Source organism: Nyctibius grandis, chromosome 7 (genome assembly GCF_013368605.1).
Source record: "Nyctibius grandis isolate bNycGra1 chromosome 7, bNycGra1.pri, whole genome shotgun sequence".
Classification (NCBI taxonomy): domain Eukaryota; kingdom Metazoa; phylum Chordata; class Aves; order Nyctibiiformes; family Nyctibiidae; genus Nyctibius; species Nyctibius grandis.
In genome coordinates, this window is record NC_090664.1 from 11296410 (window position 1) to 11318623 (window position 22214).

The 22214-nt window shown below is 36.3% G+C and overlaps 1 protein-coding gene across 1 annotated transcript in view; it reads right to left on the reverse strand.

The window, feature by feature from the left end:
- Positions 1 to 22214, reverse strand: part of ANO10 (anoctamin 10) — a 130882-nt gene that overhangs the window by 84737 nt on the left and 23931 nt on the right.

Sequence of the window (22214 nt, forward strand, 5' to 3'; positions counted from 1 at the left end):
AGTTAAAGAACAACTGCTACAACAAAATAACACGTATGAAAACACATTTAATAAAATATGTGAAGAGCCCCACTCAAGCAACATCTGACTCATTTTTTCATGTGGTAACACATGTTAGAAGTTATCACTGTGATAAACTAGAACTTCAAAAACTTGTTAAAAAACCTCTTTTGAATTATCCCTGTTCAGTACCCCCAAAAAGAACATGCTGCTACTGAGAATGCGTTAACTTTTTTTCCCTTTTAACCCTGTTGCTGAGAAGATGACCTGTGTTTGTGCAGGCAATCACCACTCAGCACAACAGTGTTAAATGCAGTAACAGATGTGCATTATTCACTTAAAAAAATTTTAAGTACAAAAAAAAATCTACTGAGTCAACACATTCAGAAAATAAAAGATGAAAGACAGTTAAAAAATACTGCCAATTTATATTTTAGGGAGATAACTCACATACGGACTATAAAATTATCTTTCCCATTATAAACTCCATTTTCATAATTAGCTCTGTCCCATAAAGTGGCTCTTCAATCCCACTTGCTATATTTTCACTCTAACAGGCTGTAAACATGCTGCCTCTCCTTTTTATTAACCTTGGCTAATTAACCATCAGCTTGAAAATATACACATCCGTCTTACAGATTTTTTTTTGCAGTTTAAACAAACTAACATTAGTGTGCCACTTTGGAATAATATCATTGTTATGCAACTGAGTTAGCCAGAGTTTTAACATAATGCTCACAATTTTAAATGGTAAATAAAAGCTTATTAGTTAGGGTAAAACAGCTTGAAAAACCATTAATACACAAAACCGTACGAACTTTTTTTACTATTTTGTTCAACACAAACACAATCCTGCTCTATCTGCGTAGAACTTTTCACAAACAGACTTTTATCAATGTCGATATCATCATGATACTGAAAGTGGAACTACAGAATGCTTTAGTGATTGAATATTAATTTGACCCAATATTTGACATAACTGATTTCATAGTGAATGCATGGAGGTTTCAATTCGATGTGCATGATCAAACCACATCTCTAACAAATACAATGTCAAAGTGTTGCATATGAAGATCTGACACAAAATTACAAAATAATGTTACATATGAAAGTGTATTGTAATAAATTGTTTCCATGCAACAAACTTCAACTCTCAGGATTAATTTAAAAGATACCTCAGCTAGCTAAATTCACTATACTGCTTCTGTTCAGCAACTCCTCAGTCATTAACATCATGCAAATTACCTGGATGATGCACTACCTATTTTCTCATTTGATTATAACTATACATTTTCCATGTATTTCAGCATTCTAGCCTGCTCCAACTTTTTCTTATAGTAATTTCCTAAGAGTATTGCGATATTTTTTAAGCTAGTTATTCCAAGATGACCTTTACAGAATTTGAAGGTCATGGGCCCCTGGTCCATTTCAAGTTATATAAGCAAATATATATGATTTACAATGACTTCTTTTGACTGGATGTAGGAGTACTCTCACAACAGATGAGCAGGGATGTTGCCTCTGACAAAAGGAGTCGAAAACATGAGTAGAAACATGCAGCTAGATCCAGGAAAAGAAGTCTGCTTATAGACTTATTGCTAGGGGAAGCGAGCCTGAGCTACGATTCAATAGCGTCAATCACCTTGGGCAGGGGTTCTGTTCTATGGGAAGAAGATAGCATTAGCTGCAGCAAACTGGCCAAATCCCAAGTAAGATATTTATACTTACTCCACTATGTAAGTTAGATAAATGAGGAATTTAAATTCCTCGTTTTCCTTCCACCAACACATGGACTAATGTCTAGCTCTGGTAAAAACAACTCCATCCCTCAACTCCAGTTTCCTAACTCACAAATACTGAAATTTAATTTTGGTCTAAACCAATTTTAAGAATACATATCATATATCGATTGATCATTTTTGTATAAAAAAATAGAGACTTCCTTATACTGAACATTCTCCTCTGCGTGCACACAAGACAGCATATTGTAATTAATTATCAAACTTTGTGATTACGAAATTCACACCGTGTTTACATTAATTTTTTTTCCCCCTCGGTTACACTTTAGTTGATTCAAGGTATCTGCAGCTAATCACAGAATCAATCAGGTTGGAAGAGACCTCTGGGATCATCGAGTCCAACCGTTGCCCTGACACCACCATGTCAACTAGACCATGGCACTAAGTGCCATGTCCAGTCTTTTCTTAAACACACCCAGAGATGGTGACTCCATCATCTCCCTGGGCAGCCCGTTCCAATGTCTAATGACCCTTTCTGAGAATATTCTAAAATAAACCAGTTTTACCAAGCAATATGGCAATTCACCAGGAAACAAAAACATCATGCAGGGAACAAGGCAAATCAGTACCTTCATTTACAATGTGTGAATCCCTCAAGCAGGAAAGCCAAATTATCAGACAGAAATAGATCAGCACGCACTCAGGATGGCTTCAAGCTCGCCAAGGGCTTGAATGAGCACTGACCAAAAAACCTCCAAAAAACCACACACACAGTGGCAGAAGAGGTTATATAAAGTTAGGAAAGCATACATCTGGAAGTGGTTGCCAATGCTCTGTGGTAGGCAGCAGGAGGCAATAACACTGGGATGAAAAAGCACAAATGTAAGAAAATCCTTTAAGTAACATTCCCCTCATATCTCAGATACAAGAGAAGTCTTCAAAGAATGCCCAGCATTCACAGCAGCCAGCATTAAAAAGGCCTCTTCCGTGCAAAATAAAGGCAGTGTTCTGCTGCACATCTTCACAGACAGAGCTGAAACCTAGATTCAAATATGCACCAACACATAGGTTCAAAACCTGAAACCACATTAAAAGATTTCCAGAAGTCAGAGGATGAAGATTTAGGGTATTAAGGGAATGTCTGGAACCTTGGATCTGGAGGTGGGTCTGGACAGAATTTTTGTTTGGGAACATATATTTACAACTGGCTAATAAAAAGAAAACTATCTATGTATTAGAAATTCACACTCAAGGTCTCACAAAACTATATATTCCGCAAGAGACACAAATCAGTAACATTAAATCAGTTCTGGATTTACTTTGCATTTAAAATAAAATCTTGGCATTAACATTTACAATATTAAATTTATTCTTGTTTTTGTTACTAATGTTTAAACTGTAAATGGTAAAAATTAAAATGTGGCTACAGTATGGAATTAATTTACTTGTGCAAATGACAGTGTCTATTTCTGGAGAGATTTAGAAAGTTAATATGTCTTAAGAATTATGGCAAGTTATTGATACACAAATATGTTTTAATAATTCCAACCAGAAGGGCTTTGTTCTAGTCCTTTCTTTCTCCTACCCTTTGTACAGTTATGCACCTGATGTTCCGTTATCTACAAAGCTCCCAAAAGTATTGAAGTGACTCATACACACATTTCATTTTGAATTTTTTTTTAATTCTCTCTCTCCAAACAGCTGAGGCTAGGCTAAGAGCACGACAAGCTCTGTCTCTCTCCAGTTCACGGAAGCAAGGAGTATTAACTCAGTAGTGTCAGAAACTGTTGTGAGAATGAAAACCCCAACTGAACAAATTCTGGTTCTTCCTGAGCTAGTATTTCTGCAGACTGGAGCTGGCTTGGGTTCTTACCCATTCCTACAGTTCTACGTTTTCTCCTGCAAGCCACTATGGCACTGTTCTGCTACTTTTCTTCTCTCAGACAAACAGACGAGGGCAACTCTCCTCAAGAATCAAATGAGGTTCATAAACTACAGTGGCCAAACCCATGGGATGCAAGGTGGCAACAAGACAGAAGGATGTGGCATTTTACATCTTTTGATGGATGCAATCAATCCCTGACTACCTCAAAATGCTGCAAGTCCTAAAATACATGACCATATGGAATTACCCAAATCCAGTTTGTAATCAGTACCTAAACTGTCATGTATATGGATGATACTTGATATAAGGAATATATGTTCTTCCCATTTCCTCCATCAAGATGAGATATTGGCCCTTTTGAATCTCTCTCTCTGTTTATTTCACAGCTATTTTGGAGCAGTTTGAGGAAGAATGTTTATGTTGTAATATACTGTGAGCAGTTAAGGTCAAACCGTTTTTTTTCCCCATCATCTTTTTTATTGAAATACTCAGAAACAGTTTACATTCCTCTACTCGGTATTTATAACTCTCTTCTGCTCTGAAATACAACCACGGGCATTGCAATAAACATACCGAGAGGTCATCTACTTACAGCAGCTTTTCTTAAAACCCTGCACATCCTCTGCCAATGTGCAACCACGTAATCCTCATCGAAGTGCTGATTTCAGTCCTGCTTTATAGTTTTGCTAAAGACATGGATAGTGCTTCACCTCTAACATCATTAGACATTTATTTGTATTTTCTTACTGTAAGTTTGACTGTAACAATACTGCATTTCAATAAGACAGTTTTTTTGAGCATTAAAACTTCACTTTTTGCTGAGATAAAAAAGAGGATACTGTACTTCTTGTTTCCTTTTCATAAATTTCAGTTGTCTAAAACAAGGTTTAGACACACTACCCAGCCCTGCACCCTGAATTCACATGTCTGCTTCTTCCCTTCCCTCTAATAAATCTACCGAACCTCTTTCAAACCAGTTTAGACTCTCTTCAAGCATAGCTACTGATATGAAATGCATGAATAGGTAACCCATTCAATATATGTTGGTCTTCCAATTATAAGCACATCCCTTTTAAGCCATTTTAAACATCTGACACATACTTGCTCTTTACAGAGTTGCTGAAATATTTCATACAATGAAAGTACTGTCATTCTTTTTATCCAGAAAGCTAGTGCCAAACAGAAACGTCACGGATGGAAGACTACTGTTCTCTGTGCCATGTGTTTATATTCAGACTGTTTTTACTTCCAAGCAAAGCAAAACCGCTTTCTATTTACAGTATGAAAATTAAAAATCAATATTTGTATCACAGCAATTTGAGAATTTTAAGAATTCTCACTCTGAGAATATATTAAAAACATACATATGATTCTCAATGAGCTAAGTCTACGAGAAGTGGCATCACAAACAACGAAGCAGAATCCGAATGAGCTAGCTTTTCAATTGATCAGCTCCAGAAATGACTCCACAGCTGCCACAGCAACAAGCAGAGAGCCAAGAGACCAGAAAAGAAGCCAAAGAAGAGGTCAAGGCTTAGGAGCCAGAACTTGGCATCTGGGTCTTACAGCTGTCAGGGACACTCACGAGAGAAGTCACTGTTGTCTACAGTCTTTGGAAACGGTTGGGAAACAGGAAGAGGAAAAAAACCTCAAATCTTTATCTACAACTATGAAGAGCCAAGTTAGTGCTGAAAGGTGATACGTGCCAACATTTTTTCGTCACTACACCAAATTAGAAAAGTATTATCTGCACAGAAATACAGTTTTGTAGTGGTACAGAATTTCAAGACTTCCAAAGAGATGGTTTCTTTTGGAAAAGAAATATCAGTGAACAAGATAGAAATAAAAACTAGACAATTACTCTTTTTTTGTTCTTCAAAATACAAAATTTTGCCTTAAAAAAATTTTTTTAAAAAAGGAGAATATTCTGTCAAACTTTTCCTTAAACTCCCCATTGTGTAATTACTACCAGCAACAGCAAGAACTCTGGTATATTATCAACAGTTTTGTTGCCAAATTGTATGTACTTTTTATTAAAAAAAAAAAAACAAAACAACACAACAAGATATCTAGAGATTATTGAGAAAATATGAAGGTGCACTGTCTACATTAGGGATTCCGTACTTGCTAATGACAGACACAAAACTCAGAATGACAACTGCACATTTTAAGACTCATTAAATAGAATTTACAGGATCTCTCAACAAAAGAATAGAATCAAGCTCCTCTAGTTTTGCAAAAATTAATTTTAAGTGCATATGCATGCAAAAACCCAAAGCTAGTAGCAGTTTTCAGGAAAGCTGTCTCCACAGATTCTGTGCTGACAAGCCAAGCCACTGCCAAACAATGTTTAAAAACAAAAGAGAGGCTCTTGGAAAGTGCCAAAAGAGATGTTATATTCTGACATTACAACTCAAGCTTTATGAACAGGAAAAAGAGGATACTTGCTCCGGGATTCTCATTGGCACTATGAATGAGGCACATTCCATACTAAGTGATTCCCAAGGAAATATCTTGCATGTTAGTGTGGACTCTAAAAATGAAGAAATGTTCAGCTGTGATGAAAAGGAAAAGTAGAAACCAAGATAAAGCAAATGATGTCAAATAAGGCATAGCTCTGTCAAAGATCTGCTTTAAGCATAGCTCAAATAAACAGCAAAATTCTTTACATAATTTGATGGGATATTTTCATTTATTTTCTGCAATCTTTTCTTGCTCCTAATCAGCCTCTATGTCTAGTTGTAGATTTAAGATAGAATCTCTCATTTCATTTTCTGAGTTTAGAAGAGCTAGGATTATCAAAATACTAGTTTGCAATATTCTTAACTTTGTAGTCTGATATCCATCTCTTCAATGTCACACTTCCATATGTGCTTTTCTTCGTTTTTCTTGGACTGTGTGAAGCACCAGAAAGCTGTCTCAAGGCAACCTTCCCAAGCCCACTCTTCACTGTTATACAAATAAGCCCTCTAGTGGTAAAATAATCATGAGACCTACCATATTCAGAGTTGCTATGCACTTCCACTCCAGGATAGAAATCTTAACTCTAGTAATATCTCCTGACTAAAATTTAGCCACTAATGGCCTACCTGCAACCTCCTCTGAAAGCTATTCATTGAAGATGACAAGCTTACTTTATCTTAAGCATAAGTGCATGGCTTGGTTATTAAATCCAGGGATAAAAATGTAATAATCAAAGAATAGAACTGTCAACATAGGTACAAAACTAATTTAGTATAATGCCACAGAATCCTCCAGATTTTATGAGCTTTTAAAAAGTATATTAATACATATAAAAAACTCCACCACACACTAGTGCTTAATTAAACCCTTTGATTACCAGAATCATAAGTAAATGCTTGTGTTCTTTGCATTCTAAGCTCCTGCATTTCCTTTCCTTTTCTTAAGTATACATATTCTCTACCTTTAAACACTAGTCAGTGAACTGAAAACAGAAAACACCACCGACTCTGACCTATGTTTGTGGCAGTGGTTTGCATTATGATTGGCAAAATGTCACCAATGAATCAGATACTTTATCTCAAATAGCAACTCAGCTTCAAACACTGCCAGACTTAACACTGTCAAACATTTCCTAAATATTATGTTACCGTTTCTTAACGGAAGACTACCACACTATTTAGTTTTAAAATAAAATGGATATATTTTAGATTAGCAAGTATGGGTAAAAACCTCCCATCCACATACTTACCCTCTTTCTTGAATGTAGCAATCCAGCAAAATGTTATTACATGAACAATGGTCCAAAGGGACTGTACACACTAAAAGAAATGAGTTTCACAATTCAGTCATTCTGAATTAGTGAATATTTGCACATATTCAGCAGTTCTAATGAAACAAAATTATCTGGTGCTTGGCTACATCAGAGCTTTCATTGTATTTTTAATGGCTCAATAGCTCACTGATGGTACCTTGGTGTATTTGCAATCTCACATGTTGTTATAATGAAGGAGATTATGCTGGGAAAGGTCACTAATCACCTTCCACAAAACACTGCTTACCTAAGAACACCTCAGACTTTCATTTCGGTTCCGAGTGGAGGCAAGCGTAGGAAACTGCAGCACACCATCAGCTCACAGAATAGATCCCTATCTTTCCTCACCAGGATAAACCTGCAGCCTACCAGGTAGAATTTAAAATGAAGACTTGTTCGGAAATGCGAGTGCCAACAAAGCTATAAACACAAAAAACTATTAACTTTTTGGCCTACATAAACCTTTCTGTGTGATTTTTGCCTATCATGCACATGTTTTAACACAGACATGCCCATGCCTTGAAATAACACTAATTGGTTATAATTCAGAGAACAGTGGCAGAGGATGAATAACACATCTTGTTATAACTTGATAGCTAGAAACCAGCTTCTAAAAATCAATGTATATTTATTAAATTCCTTGCAAAACTATTCACAAATGAAACCATAGTGCAGAAATGCATATAACCTCAAATGTGGGTTGAGAAGCAACAGTAAAAGTATATGTAACTACTCTGATAAGATTGATAGTATCTGTGTCACTCTCACACTAAATCAAATTACCAAATAGGGAAGCACACAACTGACTGGAAAAGAAAATCCATCCGACAGCAATCGTTAGCAACTGTCAAGCTGGAAGGACTATCCCGTGGGGGCCTACAAATATCTGTGCTGGATCAGACCCTAGTTCAATAGTTTCATCAACAATTTTGGTGACTGAACAGGAAAATCTGCTTAAGAACTGCGCATATGGTATCAAGCAAGGAGAAATCCAAGTGCTCTGAAGAACAGGACTAGAACTCGGTGATCCTGAAAAACTGAAAAAATAGTCTTAACGAACAAGATGAGATTCAATAAAAACAAACACAAACAGCTACATATTGAAAGATGTACAGCACCAATTCAGAAAAAAAAAGAAAGATTCAGTACAAGGTCATTGCAGAAAAGCGAAAAAAAAATTTTACATGCTAAAAGAGCATGACATACAACATAGGATGTACTTGAAATTTTCTGTACTCGGAAGTAGCAAAGGTTATGCACTCGGTATCTGGTTTCAGATATCGTAATTTTTTTAAAAAAGAGGGACAACCCAAGTAAGAAGAAAAACAAATATTTTGAAATAAAATGACCTGTGAGGAAGAGTTGAAAGATTTTTTGAGATCACGTATTTTAGAAAACAGAAGACAAGGACATCATAGCAGTCTGAAGGTCTCATAAAGGAGGCAATGAACAATTTTTCTGCACTACAAGAAGCAGTCATCTTAACTTGTACCTGGGAGACTGCGGTTAAAAGCTTTCTAACTTCAAGAATAGAAAGTTCATGCATAGGTTACTTTGGAAGGCTGAAAACCCCCATGCCAAGAACCTCACGTCTTCAAGGGCTGGTCAAGATACACATGATCCTGGTTCAGAGCAGGGAAAGAAAAGTTAGATAAGCTAAACATAAGGGCAGGGTCCAGAAAACACTGAATCTCCATTCCCCAATCAGCCATACTGGAGGAGCTGTTACACTGTACTGCAGCTTCTCCACTTTCAAACAGCCACCCCTATTTTCTCCTCATGAAAAATAGGATAGACAGGAGCAGATGGAGAACAATGCACACTTGAGTTCCATCCTGACAAAGTCAAGCTTTGTCTGAGGCAGACACCCAAACACTAGGTAGCCCTCTCAGGGTCTCCACAGTTTCGACACTGATCTTCCAGATGCAGCTATGCAGTTTATAGCTATAGATGGTAGTATGCACAAAGAATCTAACATTACTTTAAGTCTTGACTTTTTGCCAAAAAAAATCTAAGCTATCATTGTATGTTATAAATTGTATACACATGCATAAGAACATGTTTGCACCAGCAGAAATGCATTAATATTGTACCAAGGCAAAATCTCTAGATAATGCACTAATGGAAAATGACAATACAGGAGGCTTCTTTTATTTGAAATAAGAGTCAAAGTCATAATTCTCCCAAACTTTAAAAAGAAGCCACAATACAACTTTTTACATATTAGCCACAATTGCTTTGTGGGATCAAAACAAGCATCTGTCTCTTTTATGGCTTGTAAGATTATGCACTCCTATCACTCGCTGTATCTCTGCAGCTCAGATGTCTTCAGAGGGAAGCTGAGCAAAGCAAGATACAGCTGCAATCATTAATACAATGTGACATTGCAAAGGAAGCTGGATTCCCTCCCCCTTTTTGTTCAGTGTTTCTATCAGAAAGGCAATTCCCTAGCTAAAATTTGAGAAATATATCATACAGCTGTATGTACTCTTACACTTCAGCTTTAGAAGACATTTTACCGCGTACAGCTTTTGATCCATTGCTATACAAATTATTTTGTATTTAAACTGTAACTACAGATCTTGGAGTTTAATCCACACTGGCAGAAGGGTGGGGCAAGAGGGGAGAGCAAGCTCCCATTACTGTTACTCACTTCACCTTCAGAAATAGTTAGGGAGGAGACACGGAAAACAGACTAAAAACACAGCAGATTTTGAACCTCTCATTTTTATGCCAGAATAAAACTACTATAATACTATAACAGAGCACCCATATGGGGAGGTGCACCCCTAACATTTCTTCTTCAGTAACTGTTATTGTTAGCTTCTCTGGGTAGTTTAGCATAGCCAGGCCTCAGCGTAGCCAGGCCTCGGCGTAGCCATCACAGCACCTGAGGTTGCTTGGAAAGCCTGAGCAACTTTAAAGATTCGTAAAGACAGAAAAACAAAACGGTAGAAGGCTCTACCTACACTCAGCAAATTCAGAACTTGCAATTTCAATCACACCAATACAAAGACCTTGCAGTTGTCAAAGGGCTGCAGCCTCAACACACCTAGGACATCAGCAGTTATGTTTTGTGCTACACGTGGCTTTAAAGATATGCACCAAAATAATCCAGGCTAGAAGTCCTAAAAAGGCAGATTCCCTCATTCCTTCTGACATATCCAAAGTCAGTTTTATTTGGCCGTGACAGGACCCATCCAAGTTTAGGGAAGACCAATTCACTAACCTATTAACGTTAATGGTACCAGTGTCACTTTTCAACCTGCTGTCTCCACGGGGAGGAATAGAGCCACATCCTGTTCTCACTACTGGCTGTGCTTTTGGCTCTTAAAGGACAGTTTGCAGTCAGAATTTACAAGTAATTTTACAGTCTCCTGTAATTACAGAGAGCGAAACTGAAACAGGAGCACTTACAGGAACACTCAGCAGTCTGGGTTGTGGACCCCTTATTCACATGTAAGGAGTTAACCCTCAAATTCTCCCTATATACATATTTTATGCTTTAAAAAAAATGTAATACGCTTTCCCCAGAATTATTTTGTTAAACTAGCATGAAAAATCACTGGAAAGATGTCACGCTAATACTCATTATATTTCTCCTGCTTGCTCCTGCAGTTCCTGTAATTACACAGGAAATAAAGCAGGACTACCAAATGCAACCAGTGTTAAAATAAACTAATACTTCCATTTTTTCCAACATACTATTCTTCAAGATGCATTTTTATCTGTTATGAACTACCCCCATTATAGCCATCTTTTTTAAAAGCGAAGCCTTCTAGAAGCTAGAACAAGAAGGTAGTTGAATTCAATAACTTTCTTTGCTAAGCTATAACAGTAAAAATTTAAACACTTCCTTTAATAAACTGTTTATTCCCATTTCACCGGATTTTAAAACAAGTTTCACTCAGAATTTGCAATGGTTATGAACTTCTGAAAAAAATACACACAAATGTAAGATAAACTCAAGTATCGCAAGCTCTATATTTCAATTTTAATAAAAGATACCCTTACGTTTGATATTGGTTTATCTGTAATCCCTACACCACACACACACACATTTTTTATCTTATGACAAATCCTCTGACTAAAACTAACCTTGATCAAACATACTATGGTTTATGAATTCTCAGCAGCTTCTAACTGTATCTCCTTTGTATTATGCATTGTAGAGATTTAGCCAATTATAGGCAAGCATTAGAAATCTCCCATGACTTCAAAAGGACTGTTCAAGGCATTAGAATAGAAAGCAGTAGCATACCAGGAGGCTTGCACACTGCCACAGTTAATGAAAAATGCCTTTGAAAATTACACATCATTCCGCTAATTCTTCTGATCAGAAGAGTGAAATTCTGGATTGACACTTCTTTCCAGTATAAGATAAAAATTCAGTACAAAAATGAAGTAATTAAGCCCCACTTCTTTTGACATTTACTTAACAGCATGACTCATGACCATCTTCAGCCTGCGTTTAATAAAATGTTTTCACAGAGACTATTAAAAAAAAAAAAAAAAATCAACTGTATACTACAGCCTTTCAGTCCAGCACTGCATTTTCTTGCACAATTTGAGTTCCAAAATCAGTTTTCAGTTGTGTGCCAGGTGGCCTGCAGCACTTAAGAAACAAAACAAAGCAAGCAAGCAAAAAACAAAGGGAATTTTTTTTTTAATAAACCCAGATTTTAAAAAGCAAATGAGATGCTTTGGAACTTTTTCTAAAGGTGGTCAGGAGGAGAAAAACTATAGCAACACATTTAGCTAATTTTTAAACAAGAGACTGCAGAACTCATGCTACAAGTTTCCAATAAATGACTACTAATTACATTTCCAATACTGAGTAGGTGTGTAACAAAGTCAACAACTTGAATACAAAAGTTGATCCAGAAGGCTTAACACTCCAAACCAGAGTGTTAGAAGTCATTGCAAAGAGAATTTAATAAAAGAAAAGCTAATTCTTCTGCAATTTCATAACTGGAAAACATGCAAGCAACAAAATTACATCATTAAGACTCTCTCTGAAATATCTATTTATATCTAATCAACAATACAGAGGCTCCAGCACACGTATGACTGGCTTTCTCCTGCTATTTGCAGACATTTTGACTGATCTCTTGTTCTCCACCTCTTTTCCGACTGCAGCTGCAAACCCCACATTTCATACCTTTGGATTCGCTTACTTGCTCAGAGCCACTCGTTTACACTCTCAATCATCTGAGGATACAAATGATGAATTGGATTTATCCTCCAATGCTACACACAGTTTAAAAACCAACCAACCAACCCAACCAAAACACACCACCTTAGACAAAGAAGTTATATAAAACTTTGGAGACAGGAAGAACATCACAGTCCCTGACAAGGAAGGCTTCTAGTAAGAATGATACTCAAGTTGTGCCAGGGGAGGTTTAGATTGCATATCAGGAAAAACTTCTTCACCAAAAGGGTTGTCAAACATTGGAACAGGCTGCCCAGAGAAGTGGTGGAGTCACCATCCCTGGAAGTATTTAAAAGACAAGTAGATATGGTGCTTAGGGACATGGTTTAGTGGTAGACTTGGCAGTGCCAGGTTAACAGTTGGACTTAATGATCTTAAAGGTCCTTTCCAACCAAAATGATTCTATGATACAAAGAAACACTACTGCAAACTGCATCACATATATGTGGAAATATGTTATCTGAATCCTATAGCTCTACCTGTTCTCTAGGAAATGCCATTATTCAGGCTTGTGCTGGCAGCTATGGATATCACATTTGCAGAAACTTATTTAAATAATTTAACTGAATAAACGAATATGTTATTTACAAAACAAAACAATTCAGTTCCATGAAATGCTAAGCCAACCTTGGAATGGTTGTGAAGCCAGGAGGCTTTGAATGTTCATACTCTATCTTGTCATTAAACAATCACTAATCTTAATCAAGTGGAAGGTAAACAATTAATATTAATAGGTATTAACTTGGCTTTTGTCTGGCCATTCAGCTGCTAACTGTCAGCAAGGAAGCTGTACATCCTGATCAAGCTTGAGCTGGAAATATCATATTTATACACCAAAGGAAACTTCTTTGTGGGAAATATTAAACTAGGTAGGTTTTAAAGAGATCTGAAAGTTTGATTCCTATAAAGTTCTTTAAAATGTCCTGTAATGGTCTCCAAAGATCTGTTCCATATTCATCTTCCCTTTTGAAGTTTTGTCATTTTGGCAGCCTTGCATAAACCCAGAAGGAACAGAAAAAATATACCTACTCAGTCTTCTCCTGCTGTTTTTCCAGGTTGACACTTCTGAAGCACTTGTTAGCATAGTTAAGGAATATGCTCTCTTCCAGGAAGAATTCCTAAGGTATCTCCCCCATCCAACCTTCCTAGCATAGGCATGGTTTAAAAATACAGTAGTATCTACCAGATAATGTTAAATTCATGAGGAATGGCACAATCCCAGAAGACACACGCACTTCTGCTGCTTACTGAAGGGACCCCAACCTGAGTTAAAGCATTGCTGTGATCTTTCTTGAAAGTTCAGCTCTTTCAGCTGTCTAGCACCCAATACCTTTGTAGCTCCCTGTTCCTACCACCTGGCTAATGGCAGGGCAGTATTCCCTTTTTGCTATCATTGTTTCTACTAAGACACCTTCCAGGTTTTCTTTCCCAGTGAGAGGGCTTCATGTGCCACCGATTTCTTAACCTCCACTATAATGTCACACTCGCACTGGCAGTATCCAGTTTAGAATTAAAAGTCCTTCTTACACAGAAAAAAACAACTAAAAAAAAAGATCAAAGAAAAGCTAGAAAAATCCAGTGTAGAACCAATACGCACGATGATTACTTATTAAGCTAAGAGTATATTAAAATTAGTTGTTTACCTAGCTTTTTACTATAAAATAATTAAAGTTCTTCTGAAAAAGTGGATATGCCGGCATTGCATAAAAGCATTGCACACTTTCATATGCAGCTCTGGCCAGCTCATTTTCAGTAATGAGACAGGTCCCTTTCCCTTTCCCTTTGGGGGGAGGGGGGGGGATAACAGAGGGTATCTGCCACAGGTTTAATAACTGGCCCAGCTTTAAACCGTGAAAGATCCTCAAAAAGGTTTACACTGCAAATCACCAGATCCTGGGAATTAATTTTGAGGAATCATAACTACATAGTTGGTTATACTAATATACTTTTCCCTTGGCCTCTGCTGCAGAAAGGATTCTGGCCTAGACAGACCCATGATCTGACCTAGCTCAGCCATTCCTTTGTACATACTCCTAGTTCAATTGGATCCAAAAAATCTGTTGTTTTTTTTTTAAAAAGAAGCTGTATTTCATACACCAAGTCTGACCTTTACAACCAAGACAAAAATCACACTCTGAATTATGTCACCCTAACGTGAGGAACGAAAATTACTGTCAAAATACAATGCTCCAGTTGGGGTCGACAAAGTAGTAAAATACATCAACACAATTTAGTTACCAGGGTTGAAAAACCTGATGCAATACAGTGGTTTCTTGCTGTCCTGCATATTACTACACATACCCACATATTTAACACATTTCAGTGTTTGTACATGGTTTAAACAGCACAATTCATTCCTCCGTGTGATTATTTTTCAACTTCCAACATAGCAAATTAAGAATCTGAAAAAGGAAGGGTTTGAGAAAAGAACAGAAAATAAGGAGGAACAAATTTAAATGACTCACAAATAGGTAAATGCACAAATACCGTTTTAAATTCTGAGATTTTCAAAAAGCCATTGGACTATTTAAGAATAGATAGTTGTAATATTCATTTTAATTTCTGTACTAGCAGAAAGCTACGGAATACAACCAGCAACTACAAACCTACTTAGATCTCTGAATTTTTTAACGTTCGTTTTCATTCTGACAAGCTTTTGCCATTAATCTTTACTATTCAAAGTGACTAAAAATCTACACTGAATTAGAATGAATCTCTCAAAAGAACCAGTAGATGGCAATAAAAAGGTCTGTGATAAATTTTGATTTTGGAAATAAATATAAACCGTATTAATGTACTACCAGCAAAATTGTCATGTTTTTAAACCTCGTTGCTATGATCCCAGGAGTCTGGTTCAGTAGCAAGCATTTATAAAACTTTTATACAGACAAATTCATAAATCCTGCCCCCATATGAAAGGCTAAAACTCTCACTGAGGTGAGAAAAAAACCCTGACAACAATCTGTTACTCAGAAGAATAACTTATCTAAAATATTTCATAACTTTATATTCAAACTAAAACGACAATTTCAAGAATCTTTTGCAAAGTACAATGTGTATAAAATGTATAGAAATTTGAGTTCATTTTTATTCTTAAAATGTCAAACAGTAAACGGAAGAATCAGTAAACTTTGTCAAGTCTTTATACTACAGTGGAAGTTTCTAAAGGTTACTAAGTGCTATACCAATGTTATTTAGCATCTTCTGGTAATTTTTGCCAGGGTTTAAGCTTCAAATTAAAATATCAAACTACATTTATGGCTCACAATTGCAAATCTAGGAATAAACCAAAATGCAGTGGCTTATCTGCCTAGCATAGAATATAAAAATCAAATTACTATTTTGCACAATATTAAAAAGTAAAACATACATGTCAGATTTTTAAAGGACTTTTAGATATAATTTCTTATGTATACATATTACGTATATGTTCACAGCTAAGGTAGAGGTATTCTTGAACAGAAACAGTATGTTAATAGAAATCACCAGTGGCTTGGATTAACCTTTTATAACATTCAGAATTAGTAATGCTGCAGAACTATTTTATGTATGTGTGCACCAATGAACCAAATAATTATACAATTTACATAAAGCGCATTTTTCCATTTATCTTTCTGTATTTTCCTATTTTCGTCACAAGAGCAAGCATAGCTAGGTCGTGGCTAGGATATCTGTTTCACTAAAATAAAATATCTGATGAACAAGCCTGCTGAGTATTTTCTCAAAAAGGAACTATAAAGCTGTCAGTAAGGTTTGTACCTTACCATGAAATATTCCAGAAAAAAGAACCTTGTAACTTCCTAATTAATACTTATTCATGATAGCTAAATAATAAATTATTTTTTCCTATACATTTAACTATTAGACAGAAATTTAAACCACACATCAAATCCTTACCAGTAAATACTATTCCTTACATTTATACCTGAAAACTGACAAAGTAGTCAAGTTATAAACAAAACACCCTCATGTAGTATATATGCATGCATATAAGTATGCATATGAGTATGGAAAAAACACATTGCCACAGAAAAGAATTAACACAGAAAGACAGATACCTGGAGACCGTTGCCAAAAAAATTTCAGCAGTACAAAAGTTAAGAGTTGTACGACTGCTTCCAGAAATTATTTTCCCTGATTAAAGAGCAAATAGATTCAGGACAAAGAAATAATACACACTGTAACTAGCAGAAAGATATAAGGGGATAAGTCCACATGAAAAGCACTCCTTGTTTCTTTAAAAGTGGCACCGGTAACTTGGAAAACAGACACTGAAAACCTGGAGGGGGCCTGCTGGAGGGCCACCAAGACTACAGGGTTGAAGAACCTGACATAAGAAGAAAGGTTGAATGAACTGGGTTTGCTCCACTTAAAAAAAGAGAAGGCTTGGGAGGGTGGGGGGGATCTAATCATGGTCTTCCAATGCCTAACGGGTAGTTTTAGAGAAGATGGAGGTGCCCTTTTCACAAGGATGCGCAGTGAAAGGACAAGAGACCACAAGCCACAAGTTGCTTCAGGGAGATTTTTTCTTGCCATAAGAAAAAACCCAATTTTGCCATGAGAACAATTAAACAATGGAATAGTTTGCCCAGGAAAGTGGTGGACTTTCCCTCACTGGAAGTATTCAAGTCTTATCTTAGCTTGACAAAGACAAGGACAACCTAACCTAGGGTCCTGGCTTTCAGCAGAAGGTTGTACCAAATAATCTCCAGAGGTCCCTTCCAACCCAGACTACTCTCTGATTCTGTATGTGAAACTCTGCAGCTACTGGAGTTTAAATTAGTACCTGTCACAAACACAGAAATAATTTAGCAAAAAATGGCTTTATGCCCAGCTGTTTTGCTTCAGCTTTGCACTGTTGTAACTCCATTAGGGTCAATAGATTTATATAAGCGTGTATGCTGATGCAGCCTATTATTCTGCATTTTTTCCCAGTTTCTTTACTATGTAAAGTTGGCCCACATGTAAGTGTACTTTGCATACCTGCTAAATCCCAAACTCCTGAATTCTACACAAATAAAGCTGTTTGCTCCACACATGCAGAACACTATACCACGCATAACCATGTCTCACTTCCACCCTGCCAGAACGGAGTCATGTACATTATTGCTAAGAAACAAGCCAACTAGTACTGTTCCTTAAAAAAGAAAAATAAAAAAACCCCAGCTTTATCAGGATAAAAGACAGCACTGAAATCTGTTGCAAAACATTTAAGGGTTTTTTTTAAAAAAGAAATAAAGGGAAAAGGCTAATTTTGACGTAACAAGCCACCTAAAATTGCTTTTGCTCAGGAAGTGGATTCAAAATGTCTTCAACTGCACTCAGGATGCAATGCTTTATAATTTCCAAGTTTACCTAGACAGCGAAGTAGGATGATGCCTAGAACCAGATGATAAATACACCTTCTCATCTACTAGAATCTAAACTGCTCGACCCTGGTAGTGTTTCCCAGTTTCTTTGGCACATCATTTCAGAAACAACTGTCAAGTTTACTGCTGAGCTAACTGAGGGCTGGGGCCATTACATGAAGAGTGCTCAGCAGAAGCTCAAAGAGCTTCTACTGTACACCAGGAGGCCTTTGATGAAGAAATACACTTAACAAAATGGAACTCTAGAGAAAAGCAGATGTACCAGGCAACCCTCAACCACTTTGATTTTGGATCAGCTAACACTTTTAAACATAACACCACTAATTAACTTTTCAGCTTTATTAACAAGCTATGATTCCTGCTTTCCAGTCTTTGATAAATGGACTGTCAGCTCCTCCTCACCCAGAAAAAAACAAAGCTTAAGAAATGGTTACTTCCCTTATTCCACTCCATACCTCTTACAGAACTGACTTTTAAATATATAGATATATTTTTATGAAGCTCATGAAGATCTATTTCAAATCCTTATGAGGACTGTACGAAATCAAATCCACACAGCCCAATTGTTTATTAAGCCATGTTTACTACAAATATGCTAGTCCTGTCCTTATGCCAAGGTCCTCATTTTCATCTGTACCAGAGCTGATTACATTCCTCCCAAGATCGTATTTGTAGACTGCAAGGTCAGATTTTATACTACAGCTATCAAGAGGGCCCTCCATTACTACTTAGTATTTCAAAGCTAATCCCCAAATGCCTCGATGTGACATAAAACATCCAGGCTAAGTGCACCTCTGCATAAAAGCTTCCCATTACTTTACTACATTTGAGTGCTGGATACACAACAAGTTACTTTTGGAGATGAGGATACATTCATGTTAAGCTGTACTTTACAGCTATTGCTTCAAAGCACCCGTACTGATGTACTGTTTAAAAAAGAAATAACTACTAAGAGTTGTACGTACAACTGATTTCTTGGACTCAACTTTCAGAGTAGTCCTGAAACTGTTTTAATTAGCATTCTTTGAATTTGAGAGTCTACATTAAAAAGAAATAGTCAGCAGGAAAAAAACTCTTTGTCAACAATTTTCAAAGAAAAATAAAAAAGCACTGCAGAATGAAGGTTACACCTTGTTTTAACCCACTATTTACCAAATTTCTTCAGAGTAATTTCCTCTTTCTTTTTTCAAATCAGTGTAAAAAGTCAGAGGGGATTTGGAACAGTTTTCAAACGAGCACAGGCACTTGCTTGGAAGGCCCTACTTTGCACCTGTGGTTCATACCAGACGTATGTGTCTATGGCAAAGCCTGAAGAACTAAACACACTATGAGATATAACTATTTTAAAATTATGTTAATAAGGGCTTATTGTTTACTGCTTTAAGGACATTCACCTACTACTTTTTGTTTGAAAACTGTACTTGCTGCACCCAGTTAGCATCCACCCATAAGTAAAAGAGGGGAGTTTCATGATTTTTCTCCTGGTTCAAATCATGTTGCCATGGAAGCAGATGTTGGATTTATGAAAATAGGTCAACTGTTCAAAAAAAAAAAATCACTGTTTTAATACTTTAAAATTATTATTAAATATTATTTCAATGCTTACCATTATTTATTATTAAATGCTTAATGTTTTATTCTATTTAATTAGCATTTACTTTGCTGATACAATACGTATTCCCACCAAAAGTGTAGGCAGCAGTAGAGTTAGTGTTGTTAATGAAAAAAAAAAAAATATTTTGCATAAATCTGTAGGTGCTGGGTATGGAATGCTTACAGGAATATCACACACAGTTCTTCATTACATCTATACTGAGTGATGTCAAATGTAGCCATATAAACATGTTTCCATTTGAAGAGTATTAGTATTATTATTAAAAAGCACTAACATTTTTCTGAAAGAAAAAAATTCAGGACATTGCTAATACCTATGCTTGGCTTTGGTAAGAACAGTGCTTTTTCTGTTTAGCTTTGCATCAAACATAAATATTCAACTGGAGTCTCAATTACTTAAAACTTGATAAAAATATTTAATGATAGCTAAGATTTAAGTAGGTTACCCCATCAAGTGAACATGTGAAAGCATACATAGCCTACTAAAAGACATTTCTTGTGTTCCTTCCTTCACACTGCCTGCCAAGCTGTCAAAATAGCATAAACACACTGCAAAATTCTCATCTTCACCTGCAGCAAACACCAGAAAGTGAAATAACTCACTTGTATCGTGTTTCTACCAGGTGATCTAAAATGATTTTCTATCAACACCCTGACACATCCAACAGAATTTTTTCCTACCTTGACACTGATGTACTTCAGATGCACCAGGTTTGTCCTAGAGGTTTAATGTGATATATCTTGTTCCTGAATTTTTCTTTACAACTGAGCTGCACAGTTTAATAATTAATAAATATAGTAAGTTGCATGGGAATACTGCCAATACATGAGATTTGTGCTACTCTCATAGTTTAGGGATCTTCCTGTAGATGAAGTAATACTTACAGGAGAAAGATTCAGCGGTGCATAAGTCCCACAAATTTAATCCAGCACAAACCTACAGCACTACTGTGTGTCTTCCACACACCGTTGCTTCTACCCTGCTCCCTTTCACCAGTGAACTTGGTCAGACAGCTTCTCCCAGATCAATTCCCTAATCTGATTCATCATGCACCAGATAAAAGAAAGTGCCAGTGTAACAGATAAGATAGGAATAAATATCCAGGAAGCAACGGCAAAAATAGCCCCATCTCTTTAAGCTGCCATAAATCCATACTGCTGCTGTTCATAGTCCCACAGCATCTAATAATCCTCCCTCCTTCCTACCTTTTGTAATCAATGTTTTAACCTGAAATATGTACAACATAACTACTACTAAAAAAAAAAAAATCATTTCTGTAACTGAGAACATGTTTAACTGTCAACACAATGTAAACTGTCTTCAACAGAAGTGAAAACCATGTTTGTTGTGTTCATTTTCATATAGTTTTTAAAATAAAATTTATATATAACGTGTTTTGCTTTGGAGAATTCTTTTGGACTCCAGAAACTTCAAAACTTGTGTTACAAAACTTCTTGCAAGATTGTACAACCTCAGCTATTCTCTGACTCTTTAAAAAAAAAACAAAACACAACAACAACCACCCCACACTCATGAAGTTGTTAAATATTGTTTAAAATCTACTGAAAGACTGTCCCTCAGGAGACTGCAAAAGTTTTAAATTTCACATTGAACAGTTTTGGAATTGTTTATAACCAACAACATTCCAAAAATCACATGCCTGTTATGCTGCAGAAAAGTACTATAAGACTCATATGTTGATTTTGTGTCTTTGTGTCTTCTCAGACAATAAGTAGTTTGTAATAACACAAAAAGAGCCAAAAAAAAATTCAGACCAGCATACTTAAAAGTATCGAGCATACTGGATACTTGTGATTAAAACTATATTTTAATTATACCTTTTATGAGAAGTACGTTATGGATTGTTCCAGGGTTGGGTTTGTTTTTTTTTTTTACTAAGAACAATAAGAGGAAACTTGACTTTCTTTAACCAAATGGTTGGCTTTTCTCTCCCTTGTCTCATCCAACATTAGTCTCCATCAGTTCCTATTATAGATCAGTGGTCTTCGCCAAAGTTGCTTCTTGGTATAAGACAACATTTTTGCCTTTCCTCCCCTCAGTACTAATTTATCTTTTCTCTTCAAACTTTCTTCCCTTTGTTTTCTTAATCTCCCTTTCCACAGCATTTATAGACAATTTGAGATACACTGTTAAAAAGGAATTCCAAGAGCTACCTAATTACCATGCTGCAATTCCTGTCATCTAAAGGATTGCATATAAGCAGAATTTAAATTTAGAGAAAAAAATATTGGTATTCTCCTGTGGCCTACGAAGAAACAGAGGTCTGCCTAGAGACCACATAGCCAGCTTCACATCAAAACAGGTAAGATGGGAATAAATACCCAGGAAGCAAAGGCAAAAATAGCCCCATCTCTTTAAGCTGCCATAAATCCATAACGCTTACATTCAGTCATACAGTTTTCATAATATGATCTCTCTGGATATGTTGTCCAGTAATGAACTACAGCATTACATTTAAATTGCCAAATTAGTTTTATATTAAAATACCTCACTGAGGTTAATGCAAATGTTGACATACACATAATAGAAGAATACATCAGGCTGTCTGTAGACTCGAACTTCAGTAAACCAGTTGACATGATTCATATTTAGAGT